The sequence below is a fragment of the Antechinus flavipes genome, chromosome 4 (assembly GCF_016432865.1).
Source record: "Antechinus flavipes isolate AdamAnt ecotype Samford, QLD, Australia chromosome 4, AdamAnt_v2, whole genome shotgun sequence".
Taxonomy (NCBI): Eukaryota; Metazoa; Chordata; class Mammalia; order Dasyuromorphia; family Dasyuridae; genus Antechinus; species Antechinus flavipes.
Window position 1 is genome coordinate 40,887,770 of NC_067401.1, and position 12,938 is coordinate 40,900,707.

The 12,938-nt window shown below is 35.2% G+C and overlaps 5 non-coding genes across 5 annotated transcripts in view; 1 reads left to right on the top strand and 4 right to left on the bottom strand.

Moving 5' to 3' along the window:
• The window catches only part of TRNAW-CCA (transfer RNA tryptophan (anticodon CCA)), a 72-nt gene extending 48 nt beyond the window's left edge, over positions 1 to 24 (bottom strand). The window contains exon 1 of the tRNA in view: positions 1 to 24. This exon is cut by the window's left edge and continues 48 nt beyond it. This is a non-coding gene — a tRNA (tRNA-Trp).
• Positions 25 to 6,700: 6,676 nt separating this feature from the next.
• Positions 6,701 to 6,772, bottom strand: TRNAM-CAU (transfer RNA methionine (anticodon CAU)). The gene has a single exon. It is a non-coding gene; the product is annotated as a tRNA-Met (tRNA).
• A 366-nt stretch (positions 6,773 to 7,138) lies between these two features.
• TRNAV-AAC (transfer RNA valine (anticodon AAC)) lies at positions 7,139 to 7,211 on the bottom strand. Its single transcript has one exon. It is a non-coding gene; the product is annotated as a tRNA-Val (tRNA).
• A 1,477-nt stretch (positions 7,212 to 8,688) lies between these two features.
• On the top strand, positions 8,689 to 8,770 carry TRNAS-UGA (transfer RNA serine (anticodon UGA)). The gene has a single exon. It is a non-coding gene; the product is annotated as a tRNA-Ser (tRNA).
• A 3,606-nt stretch (positions 8,771 to 12,376) lies between these two features.
• On the bottom strand, positions 12,377 to 12,448 carry TRNAM-CAU (transfer RNA methionine (anticodon CAU)). The gene has a single exon. It is a non-coding gene; the product is annotated as a tRNA-Met (tRNA).
• Between the last annotated feature and the right edge of the window lie 490 nt (positions 12,449 to 12,938).

Here is a 12,938-nt window from a genome sequence, read left to right on the forward strand (position 1 = left end):
GCGCTACCGTTGCGCCACGAGGTCCTGTGGGGCCGCCCGCTCTTTTCATCTTAAGGCTTCGACAGCAAAATGCGTTTTCCCCGCAGCCCATTCTCCGCCTTTCCGTTTCAATTTATTCATTCATCTTTTTATTTGTTCCATTCCTGAACATTAAACAAGATCCAATTCTGCGCCAGACTTGGAGTTGAATGCCGAGGATGTCCCAACCGAAGTGCCTCGGCCCTTCTCTAGGGGTTTATAATCCGCCGGAGGGAAAGCGTACAATCACTTGGCCATATGGTAAGGATTGCACTGGAAGAAAAGGAAAGAGGGAGGCAGAATAGGATAAATTACATGCCAAAAAGGAGATTCAAAAATCTATTACACTAGAGGGGGAGTAAATGGAGAAAAGCATTGTTTAAATCATTGTCAAAGGATTTGACTCAACCCGGAAATAATATGCACACTTATTTAATTGAGTATCAATCCTGTAGAAAGCAGGAGGGAAAAGAAAAGGGTAGAGTGGGGCGGTGCTGATGAAAGGGAAGGCAGTATATGATGAGGGAAAGGATAAAAGGAAAGGGTGAATTGATAAAAGGTAGGACAGAGGTGGTTATCAGAAGCAAATCACTAGTGAGAAGGGACGGTGTTAAAGTAGAGGATGGAGTTAGCAATCATAACTGTGAATGTAAACGAGATTAATTCATAAAACAGAAGTGGATAGCACAAAGACTTAAAAAAACAGAATTTAGCACCTACTTTGAGTGCAAAGAAAAGCAAAGACCAATTTCTGCTCTCAGGGAGCTTATAGTCTTGTCAAATTTTGCCTTCTCTATTTTTCCAACATCCTTTCCTTCTGTACAATCATACAACTGCAACTTTAGATTAGATACACATAATTTCTGACTAGAACTACCACAATAAACCTTCCAAATGTTCTCCCTGCCATAAATCTCTACCTGCTCTAAAATGTCTTCCACTTAACTACCAAGTTGATTTTTCCAAATCATAAGTCTGATTCCTGTTCAGTGAACTCCAGTGAATCTTATTACCTTCAAAATAAAATAGAACGTCCTCTGTTTAGCATTTAAAGCTCATTATAAACATGCCTCTTCAAAATTTTCCATTCTTTTTACACCTTGACCACTTCTGCACACTGTCTTATTTGAGCTCTGTACATAAAATGGTCCATCGAAATTCTTTGCTTTTGCTCTGGCTTTACTTCATGTCTGGAATCTTCCTCCTAATCGGTGCTACTTAAAACCCCCGAGTTCCTTTCGGATTCAAGAACCATCTGCTGCAAGAGACGTTTCCTGGTTTTTCTCAAGCTCATCCCCAACTCCTATTGACTTCCATTCTAAGGCTATTTTTAAAAATATATCCTCCCCCTCCCCGATTATATGTTAAAACAATTTTAAACATTTTTTTTTTAATTTGAATTTCAAATTCTATTCTTCCCTGTTCTCTCCCTCCCCTGAGAAGGTAAGCAATTTGATATAGGCGATAAATGTGCAATCATGTGAAACATATCCATATTAGTTATTTTATACAAGAAGAGGAAGGAAAGAGAAGGCAAGGAAGGAAGGAAAGAAGGAAAAAAGAAAGAAGGAAGGAAGAAAAAGAAAGAAAGAAAGAAAGAAAGAAAGAAAGAAAGAAAGAAAGAAAGAAAGAAAGAAAAAGAAAGAAAGAAAGAAAGAAAGAAAGAAGGAAGGAAGGAAGGAAGGAAGGAAGGAAGGAAGGAAGGAAGGAAGGAAGGAAGGAAGGAAGGAAGGAAGGAAGGAAGGAAGGAAGGAAGGAAGGAAGGAAGGAAAGGAAAAGAAAGGAAAAGAAAGAAAGAAAAAGAAAGGAAAGAAAGAGAAAGAAAGAATGCTTCAGCCTGTATTCACACAATATCAGTTCTTTTCTCTGGCGATAGTATGCTTCGTCATTGGTTCTTTGGGATTATCTAGAATCATTATTTTGCTGAGAATAAGTCTGTGATATAGGTTGGACAATTATTGGACAGCTGTATGCATAGTAGTCATAAAGACACCAAATTATGAAGTCATTCACCACAATCTATGCTGCTTTCCAGTATTCTTTATAGACAGTCAATACAGAAACATGCTATGCAATTCCTGACAGATGCAGAATATGATCATGGCCAACTTGAAATTTGTTTATTGGGGGGGGGGGGAGAGAAGGAGTTGGCTTGCTTATTGCATACTTGTTAACAATTTTGTGTTTCCTTCTTTCAAATGGAATAAATGGAAAAGGCATGGGTTTAGGATTGCTAAAAACTCAAAAAAAACAAAAAACCCACCAGAGATATTGAAATTATTTTTTTAAATGCATACAAGTGAACAGGAACAAGTACAGACAAAGAAGGCTACCTTTAAAGTTATCCATTGAATTTATCATATACTTTAAAAAAGAAAACAAAAGCAAGCTACATACACTAAATGTTTGCCACTTAAATTATAACTTTTCTTTTACTAAGTATATGGAAATGTTTTTGATATTTATATTAATATTGATGTTGGTATTTGTAAAATTCAGGATTTTCAACAATTTTTTAAAAAAAGAAAGAAAGGAATAGATTTTATGAATTCTGGGAAGACTTGTGTGCCGAATAAAATTAGTAGAACCAGGGGTACAATTTATGCAGTTACTAGGACATTCTAAAAACAAAAAAACTGATAAATTTAAGACCTCTGATCAATGTGTGGATTAAAGCAATGACTCTAGAAGACTTTTTCAGAATACATGACAACGGAGAAAAGTGCCAATTGTGGACTCAACAGAAAACTGGTAATTGAAAGTAAAACTCTGGAGAGGACCAAACCCTATGAACCAACTCATGTAACCTACCTAAAAACCAAGAAGAACTATATAAGAATTCTATAAAAAATAGGATTTCCAAATCCTATAATATAAGAAATAATTTATCCAACACATGTACCCCACTCTTTAGATGTTGTAGATATTTATAGTCTAGTGTTCTCCAATTTTACATGGCAAATATTTCATAACTATTATACTTACTGTGCCCTTCTAATAAATGCTTTCACTGAATCATCTGTATCTATTAGCGGATTATTGAAAAGAAGCACATTAATGGGGACCTATTAGATGCAGAAGTGAAAATAGCCACTGACAATGTTCCTATTTAGCTTGAGGTAGTAGAAACCTTATGGAGACTCAAGCTGTAAGTTTGAGTGCAATTTGATGGAATGATCCAGAGTGAATCCTATTTTTGTTTTAGTTTTCTTCTACTCAAGTAGAAATATTGATTTTTCACCCTTTCATAAACAATTGTAGAGGTGTGTATAAAGAAAACTTAAATATACATAAGTAGCATGGTTTGGAATGACAACTTCTCAACCTATCTTCCCTGAGTCCATAATAGGTATGAGTTCAAATCCAAGGTGAAGTTGGTTGAAAGGTAGATCAAGATTTTCAGGATTTTTCACTTCTTAAACCTCCACCTTAGGGGGATTTTCTCATCTGTCACATATTCAATTTTTCTGTAGCAACCATTTCATATTCACCTTTTCTCTGATACAGACTGCCTTGTTTTAAAAACCTTATGCCTTTTCAGCTATAATTATTCAAAGATATTATATTGCTTTTTTATGAGTAACTCTTCAAGAGCAATTTTGATTAAAAGCAAATAGACTTTAGAAAATAATTCATGTATAAAAAATTATTCCATTTAGTAAAGCTCTTGACAATGTATCTGATGCTACTTTTTAATGAAAAAGATAGAGTTAACAGTCAGATGATGGTACAATCTAATCTATTAAGAACTGGATGAATGGCAACATTAAGAAAATTATAGTAAAGATTTAAAATGAAGTTGCCATGGCAGGCTCCAATAGACAACTCTATTACTTCCTCTGTACTTGCTCTGTATTCTTTGTAATTTTTATTAATTATTGTTGTTGGTTATTAATGAATAATTATTTGTGATTTTATTAATGGTTTAAATAAGGATATAGATGGCTTGTTTATTAAGTTTGAAGATGACACAAAGCTAATAGCTGGATGCTAAGAGCTAATAGGATGGATGAATCAGGATCTAAAAATTTACAACATTGGTTGAATTAAAATAAAACTCACTACAACTAACTATTAAGTCTTATAATTGGGATTACAAAATACTGCAACAGTATTAGATAACAGTTCATTTTAAGATTTGGGGGATTTCATGGAATCTGAGAATAATATGAGCCAACAGTGTAATGTGAGCAGCTCCAAAGGCTATTACAATTTTTTCCTGTATTGAGAGGAACATAGTTTCTAAGAATACAGAGGAGATAGGTCCTCTCTGGTGTACCTTGCTCATACCACATTTGAGTACTGTATTAAGTCCTAAGTCCTATTATTTAGTAGTAATATGAGAGAGAATTTGAAAATGAGAACAACTAGGATGGTGAAGGAATACATGCTTTTGTCATATAAGGACTGTTTGAAGGAAACTAGGGATTTAAACTTATATATATCAAAAGTTATCAAAAGAATCTATATCAGGAAGAGGAGAACAACAACAAGAAAATAACACATTTTATATTGTACTTTATAAGCATTTTCCTCAAAAAAAATCCTGAAATAAATCCTGTGAAAGTGATAATACAAGTATTATTATGTATGTATGATAGATGAATATACTAAAATTCAGGTTCTGAGGTACTTTAACATACCTTTACATCATAATCATTTCTGGAAGTGAGGGAAGTGACTCCCCTTAGAGACATAGGGCAAATCATATAATTCTACCTCACCATAGCCACCACCACTACCCTAGTTCAGTCTCTTATGACCTCTATCATGAACTCTTGATATCTTTGGAATAAGCCATTCTATCTCTTGACCACCAATTTATTTCCTCAATTCTTTCCAATAGTCAAATTCATGTTCATTTCTGAAAAATCCTTTCCTCAAAACTCTTCATTGACTCCCTAATATTTCTAAGGTGAAATAGAAACTTTTTTTTAAAAAAAGCTATCTTTTAAGGCTTTTGTTTTTGAGATCTTTTTCTTAAGTGATTTGGATAACCACTGAAGTAGATATTTATCAAAAACTAATGCATTTCATTCAGTATTTTTATTTCTGGTTTTGCTTATTTTTAAATTTTCTTTGTAAATATTTTGTACTATTGTACTTACAGTAAAATGAGTCACGGCTTCATTTCCCTACTATAAAGCAGGTTACCTGGGGGAGGAAAATATACATATGTATTGATTGAGATGACGTCTCAGTTAATAAGTGTCTCTCATGAAAAAAAAAATGTTCTACAAAATTTAAAAATTAAAAAGGTCTGGCTCTACCCAACCTTTCGGTTTTATTTTTTCCTGCTTTTCAGGCACTTTGGATTTCAACCAAGCTAGATTATTATGCCGCTGCTAACAGTTATTATGCCAAAAAACCTGTCATGTTCTTCTCTGAATGCCATAGTTTATATATTCTGTTGCCCTCCTTTACTCCCATGGATGCTGTTGATTGATTTTCTTGTTATATTTATACCCACACCTGAAACCACCAGTAGATTGTTAGTTTCTTGAAATATAAAATATGTAATTTTGAAAATCTTTGAATCTTCTTTTTAAGTTTTATTTTTTATTCTGAAGTTAACACCAAACAAAACTAGCATTTTCACATACAACACTTACTTCTTCTTCCAAATATACCATAAATTTAGCATAATTATCAAAACTATCCTTGTTATCTGTTTCTTTTCTGACCTCCTTTTCTCTTTTGTGTATGTTTCAACGTCCTTCATTACCCTTCTGTTCTTATTTTTGTTCTCTTTCTTCTTCCCTCTCTCCCTCCCTTCTCCCCTCTCTCCCTCCTTTCTCCTCCCTCCCTCCCTTCCTTCCTTCCTTCCTTCTTTCCTTCCTTCCTTCCTTCCTTCCTTCCTTCCTTCCTTCCTTCCTTCCTTCCTTTTTTGTTTCTCTCTCTCTTTCTTTTTCCTCCTCTTCTTTTTCTTCTCCTTTCTCCCTTTTCTTTTTTTCCTTTTTTCTTTCTCTCCTTTTCTCTTTTCTCCCATTTTGGTAACTACCGCTCATCTCACTCTTTCTTCCTCAACTTCTCCCTTTACTACCACCATACCACCACTACCCAAAACAAATAAATAAACAAACGAATGAATGAAAAAAAAAAAATACGAAAAGGGGGGCGGAAAAGCAAAAGAAAAGCCTTGTGACAAATATGCCTAATGAAGCAAAACAAATCCTCACATTGGCCATGACTGAAAAAAGCATGCTTCCTTAAAGCCCTCACTCTCCTTCTTACTCTGGAGATTTCAGCATGTTTCACTACCGGGCCTCTGGACCTGTTTTTTCTGGATTGACTAATTATCAATTAACAAGTAAACATATTTATTATAGTTTCAGCTATAAATCAAAATGAAAACCTTACAAAAGAAACAAAACAAAACTGCACAAACATGAAGTAGGTTTATTTCAATCAATAAGTCTATATTGAGCGCTTAAGTACTCTCTCAAGGAATTAACATGGAGTGTAGATACAAATTAAACTTTTTTTATTGATCAAACTTTTCCCACTTTTGAATCCCATGGTTTTTTAAAGCTTTTACAGCAAAATACTTAATGCAGAGAGAATAACCACAAAGCACATTCCCCAACTCATGAGTGACATGATCCTCCTTGTCACATATGCTTTTAAAGCTTTTTATTGTAAAGCTAGTAAAAGCAATGGTATAGAATTTAAATAAACATTTTAGCAGAGGATGGTTTCGATCCATCGACCTCTGGGTTATGGGCCCAGCACGCTTCCGCTGCGCCACTCTGCTACGAGAGTAGAACGCTTAATTAGCTCTTAATAAGTTTAGCGACGAGCGGGCCAATCCTTTTAAAAATAAAAATATTAATTAACAAATAATGACTAATCTCCTATTAGTAAATCCTTAATAAAGATTTTTGCCTTGTTTATCTCCTGCTTCGCGCCAGGCATAGTGCTGGGGATTGGGAGTATAAAAAGGAACTATTGCCACTCTTAAGGAGATAAAACATGGAGTATTTTTAATGTAAAAAGACAAAAAACCGAACTTTATTTCTTTTTCTTCACTTGTATATATCTCTCTAGCATATTAAAAAAGCAGGATGGTGGAGTATAAAGTGATAGAGGGAAACAGTTTTGGTCAAATTAAAACTCAAGCTGTTTCCGCCCGGTTTCGAACCGGGGACCTTTCGCGTGTTAGGCGAACGTGATAACCACTACACTACGGAAACTCGAGCTGCTGAACAGCGTTCATTTGCGACTCATGAAAAGAATGAACAATTAGCATGGCTCAGATGAATTATTTTTATATTAGATAAGGGGGGGGTTGTGTGTTTATTTTTGTTTTGTTTTTGTTTTCTTATTAATCCTGGATTTTACTATTTCCTGATGGAGACCAAGACAAAATGCGGTAATTTTTAGATGTTTTGTAGTCTGTGAAAATTATTTCTACTGCATTCTCAATAAATGCAAGGGAATAATAATGCAAAATAATGCTTATAGTCTTTAACACATAGAATTATTGGGAGGATTAAATAATGTCAAATGATTTGTGAATTCTAAAATACTATATAAATATCAACTTATTATTCAACTGAATAAATATTTATTAAGCACCTACTATGCGAAAGCTGCTGTACTTTGCAGTGAATATTCTTCAATGTTTTGTGTATCTGTCATCTCATTAATAGAGGGATTGCTTGCATTGGTGCAGCTGGCAATTTAATCATTTCTTCTTATCCAGTGTAATTCTTTTCCATATTCTTCAATAAATGGAGGCGGAGGGGAGAAGAATGCAGAAGCCTTCTTTTAGGTCTTCTGAAGGGGAAGCATTTTTAAAATTTTGAACTTAAAAAAAAAGTAGGAAAGGGGAGGGGGGAAAAGGAAGAGAGTAGTGAAAGAGGGAGAGAGGAAGTGATGGAGGAAGGGAATGAAGGAAGGAGGAAAAAAGAGAGAAAGAAAGAAAAGATATTCTAGTAACAAATATAGTCAGGCAATAAATAAACGATCTCTCCCAAAAAGGCTTTGAAAAAGGCCCCCTTCTCGTCCCCACCAGTATTGTCATTGAATTATTTTTTTAGGGTCTATGGAAGAAAATGGGGGAAAAATCATAGTTACAACTTTGATTTCTTAGAGATTTGATGTTTCAAGATTGACAATCATATACTCAACAGCAACAGATTTTTATTGAAAAGGTGTATGTTTTTACACGAGGAAATAGTTTGACATCATCATAAACTCTGTGTTAAATTCAAAATTTTGCTTAACAATTGTGTGGTTTGGGTAATGATTGTGTGACTATAATTCGACAAATGTGGCCCAGGTCACTGTCTCCTATTCAGCTCTGGGCCCGTCCAGCTGCAGTGCCTGTCCCAAAAGTATTGTCATAACTTAATGAACTGGTCCTCCAAACTCAAAGGACGATCTGCCCTACAGGCGATTGTTCAATGCTCTAGAGATTTTTAGGTAGATTCTTCATAAATAATCATAAATCTCAAAATGTTTTGTGCCCTGCCTTCAAATAAACCTATGGATAAGAGAATTTATCTTTATTCAGAAGAATAAAGGTGAATTGAAAAGGGAATTGAAAAAGTAACCTTAAAGGAGTTTTTCGAAATAGTTTTTAACAAATAGATTGACTTTTCAGATGCTAAATCAACGTTTCAATTCTGATTATTTCAAAATTCTAAAGGAAGTTTCGAGCAGTCAGTAGTCGTGGCCGAGTGGTTAAGGCGATGGACTTGAAATCCATTGGGGTCTCCCCGCGCAGGTTCGAATCCTGCCGACTACGAGGTGCAATTTTAAAAACTCTGTAATTAAAAAAAAACAAGGAAAGATTTCAATCTTGTAATCGACCAAAACAATCTTATGCGTTCAATGTGGAAGAAATCCCTTCATTCAATTTCACCAAGTTTCCATAACCTGGAGCACAATTCATTTGAACCTTTTGCAATATAAATGATCATTGATCCATATTTCCTGTTAACATTTTGCACATGTAGACCATCTCTCAAGGCCCATCTTCCAGCTCAGCTTTCTTTCTTTTCTATCATAGGGTCCTTATCTCTCATCCAGGAGGCCAGACAGTCCACAAGAATTCATGGGCTTATTATGTGTCAGAGACAAAATAAATAAATAAATAAATAAATAAATAAATAAATAAATAAATGAACCATCCTGTGACGTCACATTCTAGTGGAGGAGAGAAAAAGTAACTACGAGAGAGACAGAGACCGAGAGACTGAAGGTGATTTAACTCAAGGCACTAGCAAGGAAGATGAAAGATTAGAGAAGGCCTCTTAAGAAAATGGGATTTGAGGTGTTTTGATTGAAGCCAGGAAGCAATTACTCTAGTGTTGTGGGAAAGGAAGTGTAAGAAAACTGGAAAGATAGGAAAGAGCCTGATTGTGAAGAGCTTTAAATGCTAAAGAGAGATAGAGAGAGACAGAGACAGAGGACCTAAGGATAGTCATTCATTGAACAAATTGTGTTATATAAATGCAATGGAATACTATTGTGTCGTAAACAATGAGAAAATATTTTGAACATCTTGAGTTTGACATACCTAGAGGATATCTAAATGGATTTATTCAAAAGCAATTGGAAATATGATACTGAAGATTGGTAGAAAAATTGGGCAAAACAATTGAGTATGAAGATCCAGTAAAGTCTGAGAAAGAATGATGAGACAGGAAGAGAATCAGAAGAATACTGTGTCATGAAAACCTAAAGAGAAAAGAATATCTAAGAGAAGTGACCAACAGCATGAAAAGCTTCAAAAGAAATAAGTGATCTTTCTATAAGGACCAGATTGCCCCAGGGATCCAACACACATGAGATAAAATATAGAAGCTTGAGCCTGTCCTGTAAGATTTCCCCCCATCTAAGCCCTATCTACTTTGCCACTTTGTTCTTATTAATCCCCCTTTGAGGAGATTTATCAGTGTAAATGGGGTTAAAATACCTAGGTCCAAAGAGAATAAGATATTGCCTTGTCAAATAAATAAAAACACAGATATATAAGACCAAAGACAATGCATTCCCCAGTGAATAATTAGGAAAAGTATATTAACAAAGTTCGCAAAAGAATTGACAATTGTTAACCACCAGATGAAAGATAGCTCCAGTTTGTTAATTAAAAAAAAAAAAAAAAGATAATGAAAACAACTCAAGTTTCAGCTCACATTCAGTCAATTGGCAAGGCTGACAAAAAAAAAAAAAAGGAATAGTCAATGTTGGAAGGATTATAGAAAGCCAGACACACTAACAACACTGTTAATGGAGCTGTGAGGTTAGTCCAACTATTCTGCACAGAAATTTGGAATTACACTAAGCAAGTAACTAAAATATTCACATATTTTAAACATAGACTTCATTCCTAGACATGTATCCTAACGGACGTCAAAATCAGAAAGAAAATGGAAAAATAAAATATTCACAGTGGTGCTGTTAGAGCAATGAATTGGAAGTGTTATGCTACAGTCTCCTTGAACTGTTCTACCTCAGTTTTCCTGCACTAGTTTCCCTTATTGTCCTGAGTTTCCTTGAATTGTTCTATTTCAGTTTCCTTAACTGTTCTGCCTCAATCCCTTTAGTTGTAAAATCCCTGCTGGTTCATTAAGACTGATAGCCACTTGCTCTAAGGTTATAAATTGTCAATGTAAGACTCAACATAAGGGGGAGTTCAGACTTCCTGGCTCCTAACTCCTTCTGTCCTCAAGAATTTATGGCACTACCTTCCTCTAAGTATTCCAAAAGATAAGACTATCTGGGATACTTCATTGACATCTTTACTTCTGTTTATGCAGACATCCTGACTCTGACTTCCAGTTTCCCCCCATCCTGCTAGAACCAAATTTATGGCACTGAAACTTTCCACTCTCAATATTCTGACTCCACCCCTGCCTTGGTCTACACCTGTAGCTAAGCCATGTGGATATATATGTCATTGATAACTCACATTCACCACTGGATACTTTGAGATGAGAGTCCTGTCCAGTCAATTATACTCTCCAATTAATAAAATATTAAAAACTCTCTAATCTTGCCTCAGTTTCTCTGGCATTACAGAAGGAAGTCCATTCTTTGAGAACTGTTTCAACAAATTGTAGCACATGAATGGCAGAATATTATTACATTACAAGAAACAATACAAAGAAACATGGAAAGATATAGAATTGATACAATGTGAAATAAAGAAAATTAGAAAAATAACCTACTTAATGACTATTGCAAAATAAAACAAAACAAAACAAAAACAAAAACCTCAACATGTCAGACTTTTGACATGTCAGCTATTTTTTCTGACTACTTCTCCCCCCCCCCCCCTCTTTTTTTAATTCTTTGTTTCAGGACTTCATTCTTAGTGTAAATAGAAGGTGGAGGGATACATATGGAAATAAAAGTGAAGTAAAAATTAAAAGAAAACATAGGAAAACCATTTGGCAGCTGTATGGAGGATGAATTCAGGAAGGGAGACTAGAATCTGGAAGGCCAATTAAAAAGGCTCTTAATCTAGTCCAGGTGAGAGATGAGAGACTATGGTGCTTGAGTGAATGAAGAAGGGGATGGATGCAGAGACACTGTGGAAATAAAATCAGCAAGGCTTGGTAAATGATAGAATGGATGTGAGGATGGGGAAAAAGAGCTGTGGGTAAAGAGCTGAGAAGAAGAGATAAGAGCCAAGTAAAATTTTGAGATTGTAAAGCTGGATATTTGGAAGCACTGGAATTATATAGGAAGAACTGTTGGTTTACCAGAACAGATCATGAGTTCTGATTTCAATTTGTTGATTTCAAGATATACATTCAACAGGAAGCTCAGGATATATGTTTGTAATTCAGAAAGGAGATTAGAGATACTAATTTGGAGGCCTCTACACAAAAATCATCATTAAAATCTCCTGAGAAAAAAGACAAAGTAGGCAGAGCCCTAGAAAACTGGAGGAACTGAATACTGGTAAAGTTAACATACTATTGGGAAAGAGAAAATATTTCAACTAAACTAAATTTATTATAGTTTCAGTTATAAATCAAAATGAAAACCTTACAAAAGGAACAAAACAAAATTGCACAAACATGAAGTGGGTTTATTTCACTCAATAAGTCTATATTGAGCGCTTAAATACCCATGGAGAGTGAGACGACAGTACTTTCTCTCTAGGAATTAACATGGAGTGTAGATACAAATTAAACTTTTTTTATTGATCAAACTTTTCCCACTTTTGAATCCCATGGTTTTTTAAAGCTTTTACAGCAAAATACTTAATGCAGAGAGAATAACCACAAAGCACATTCCCCAACTCATGAGTGACATGATCCTCCTTGTCACATATGCTTTTAAAGCTTTTTATTGTAAAGCTAATAAAAGCAGTGGTATAGAATTTAAATAAACATTTTAGCAGAGGATGGTTTCGATCCATCGACCTCTGGGTTATGGGCCCAGCACGCTTCCGCTGCGCCACTCTGCTATATGAAAAAAGAACCTTAATTAGCTCATAATGAGTTTAACGACGACCTGGTAAATCCTTTTTAAAGTTAAAATTGATTTGTGTTTCAATTCTCTTCTTACAAAACAAATTCTTCCCAAACACCATTTCTGAAGCTAGCATTCGCTCTAACATTAACTCTGCGGCTAGCCAGTCTTCCAAGTTCTACAAAAAAAACAAAGTGTGAGATTGAATATATGGGGCGTCTTGAGAGCAAGCTCGGATTTAGAGAAGTGTGTGTGCTCGCCTAGTAGGAGAGCGATTCGGGGAAGAGGAGGGAGAGGTAAGGTGGACTGCGCTAGGGCTGAGTGTTTTGCATGGTCTGTTCTTACGCCTTAGGGCCAAAAGAAAGGGTTCAGTGAATGTTGTGTAGCTGAGATCTTTCCCTACAAGCTACAACTACTTTGAAATTTACTGGAAAGCAGAAATGAAGCACAAGTGGAAAGCCACATATTGGAAGTTGGAAGGGTTT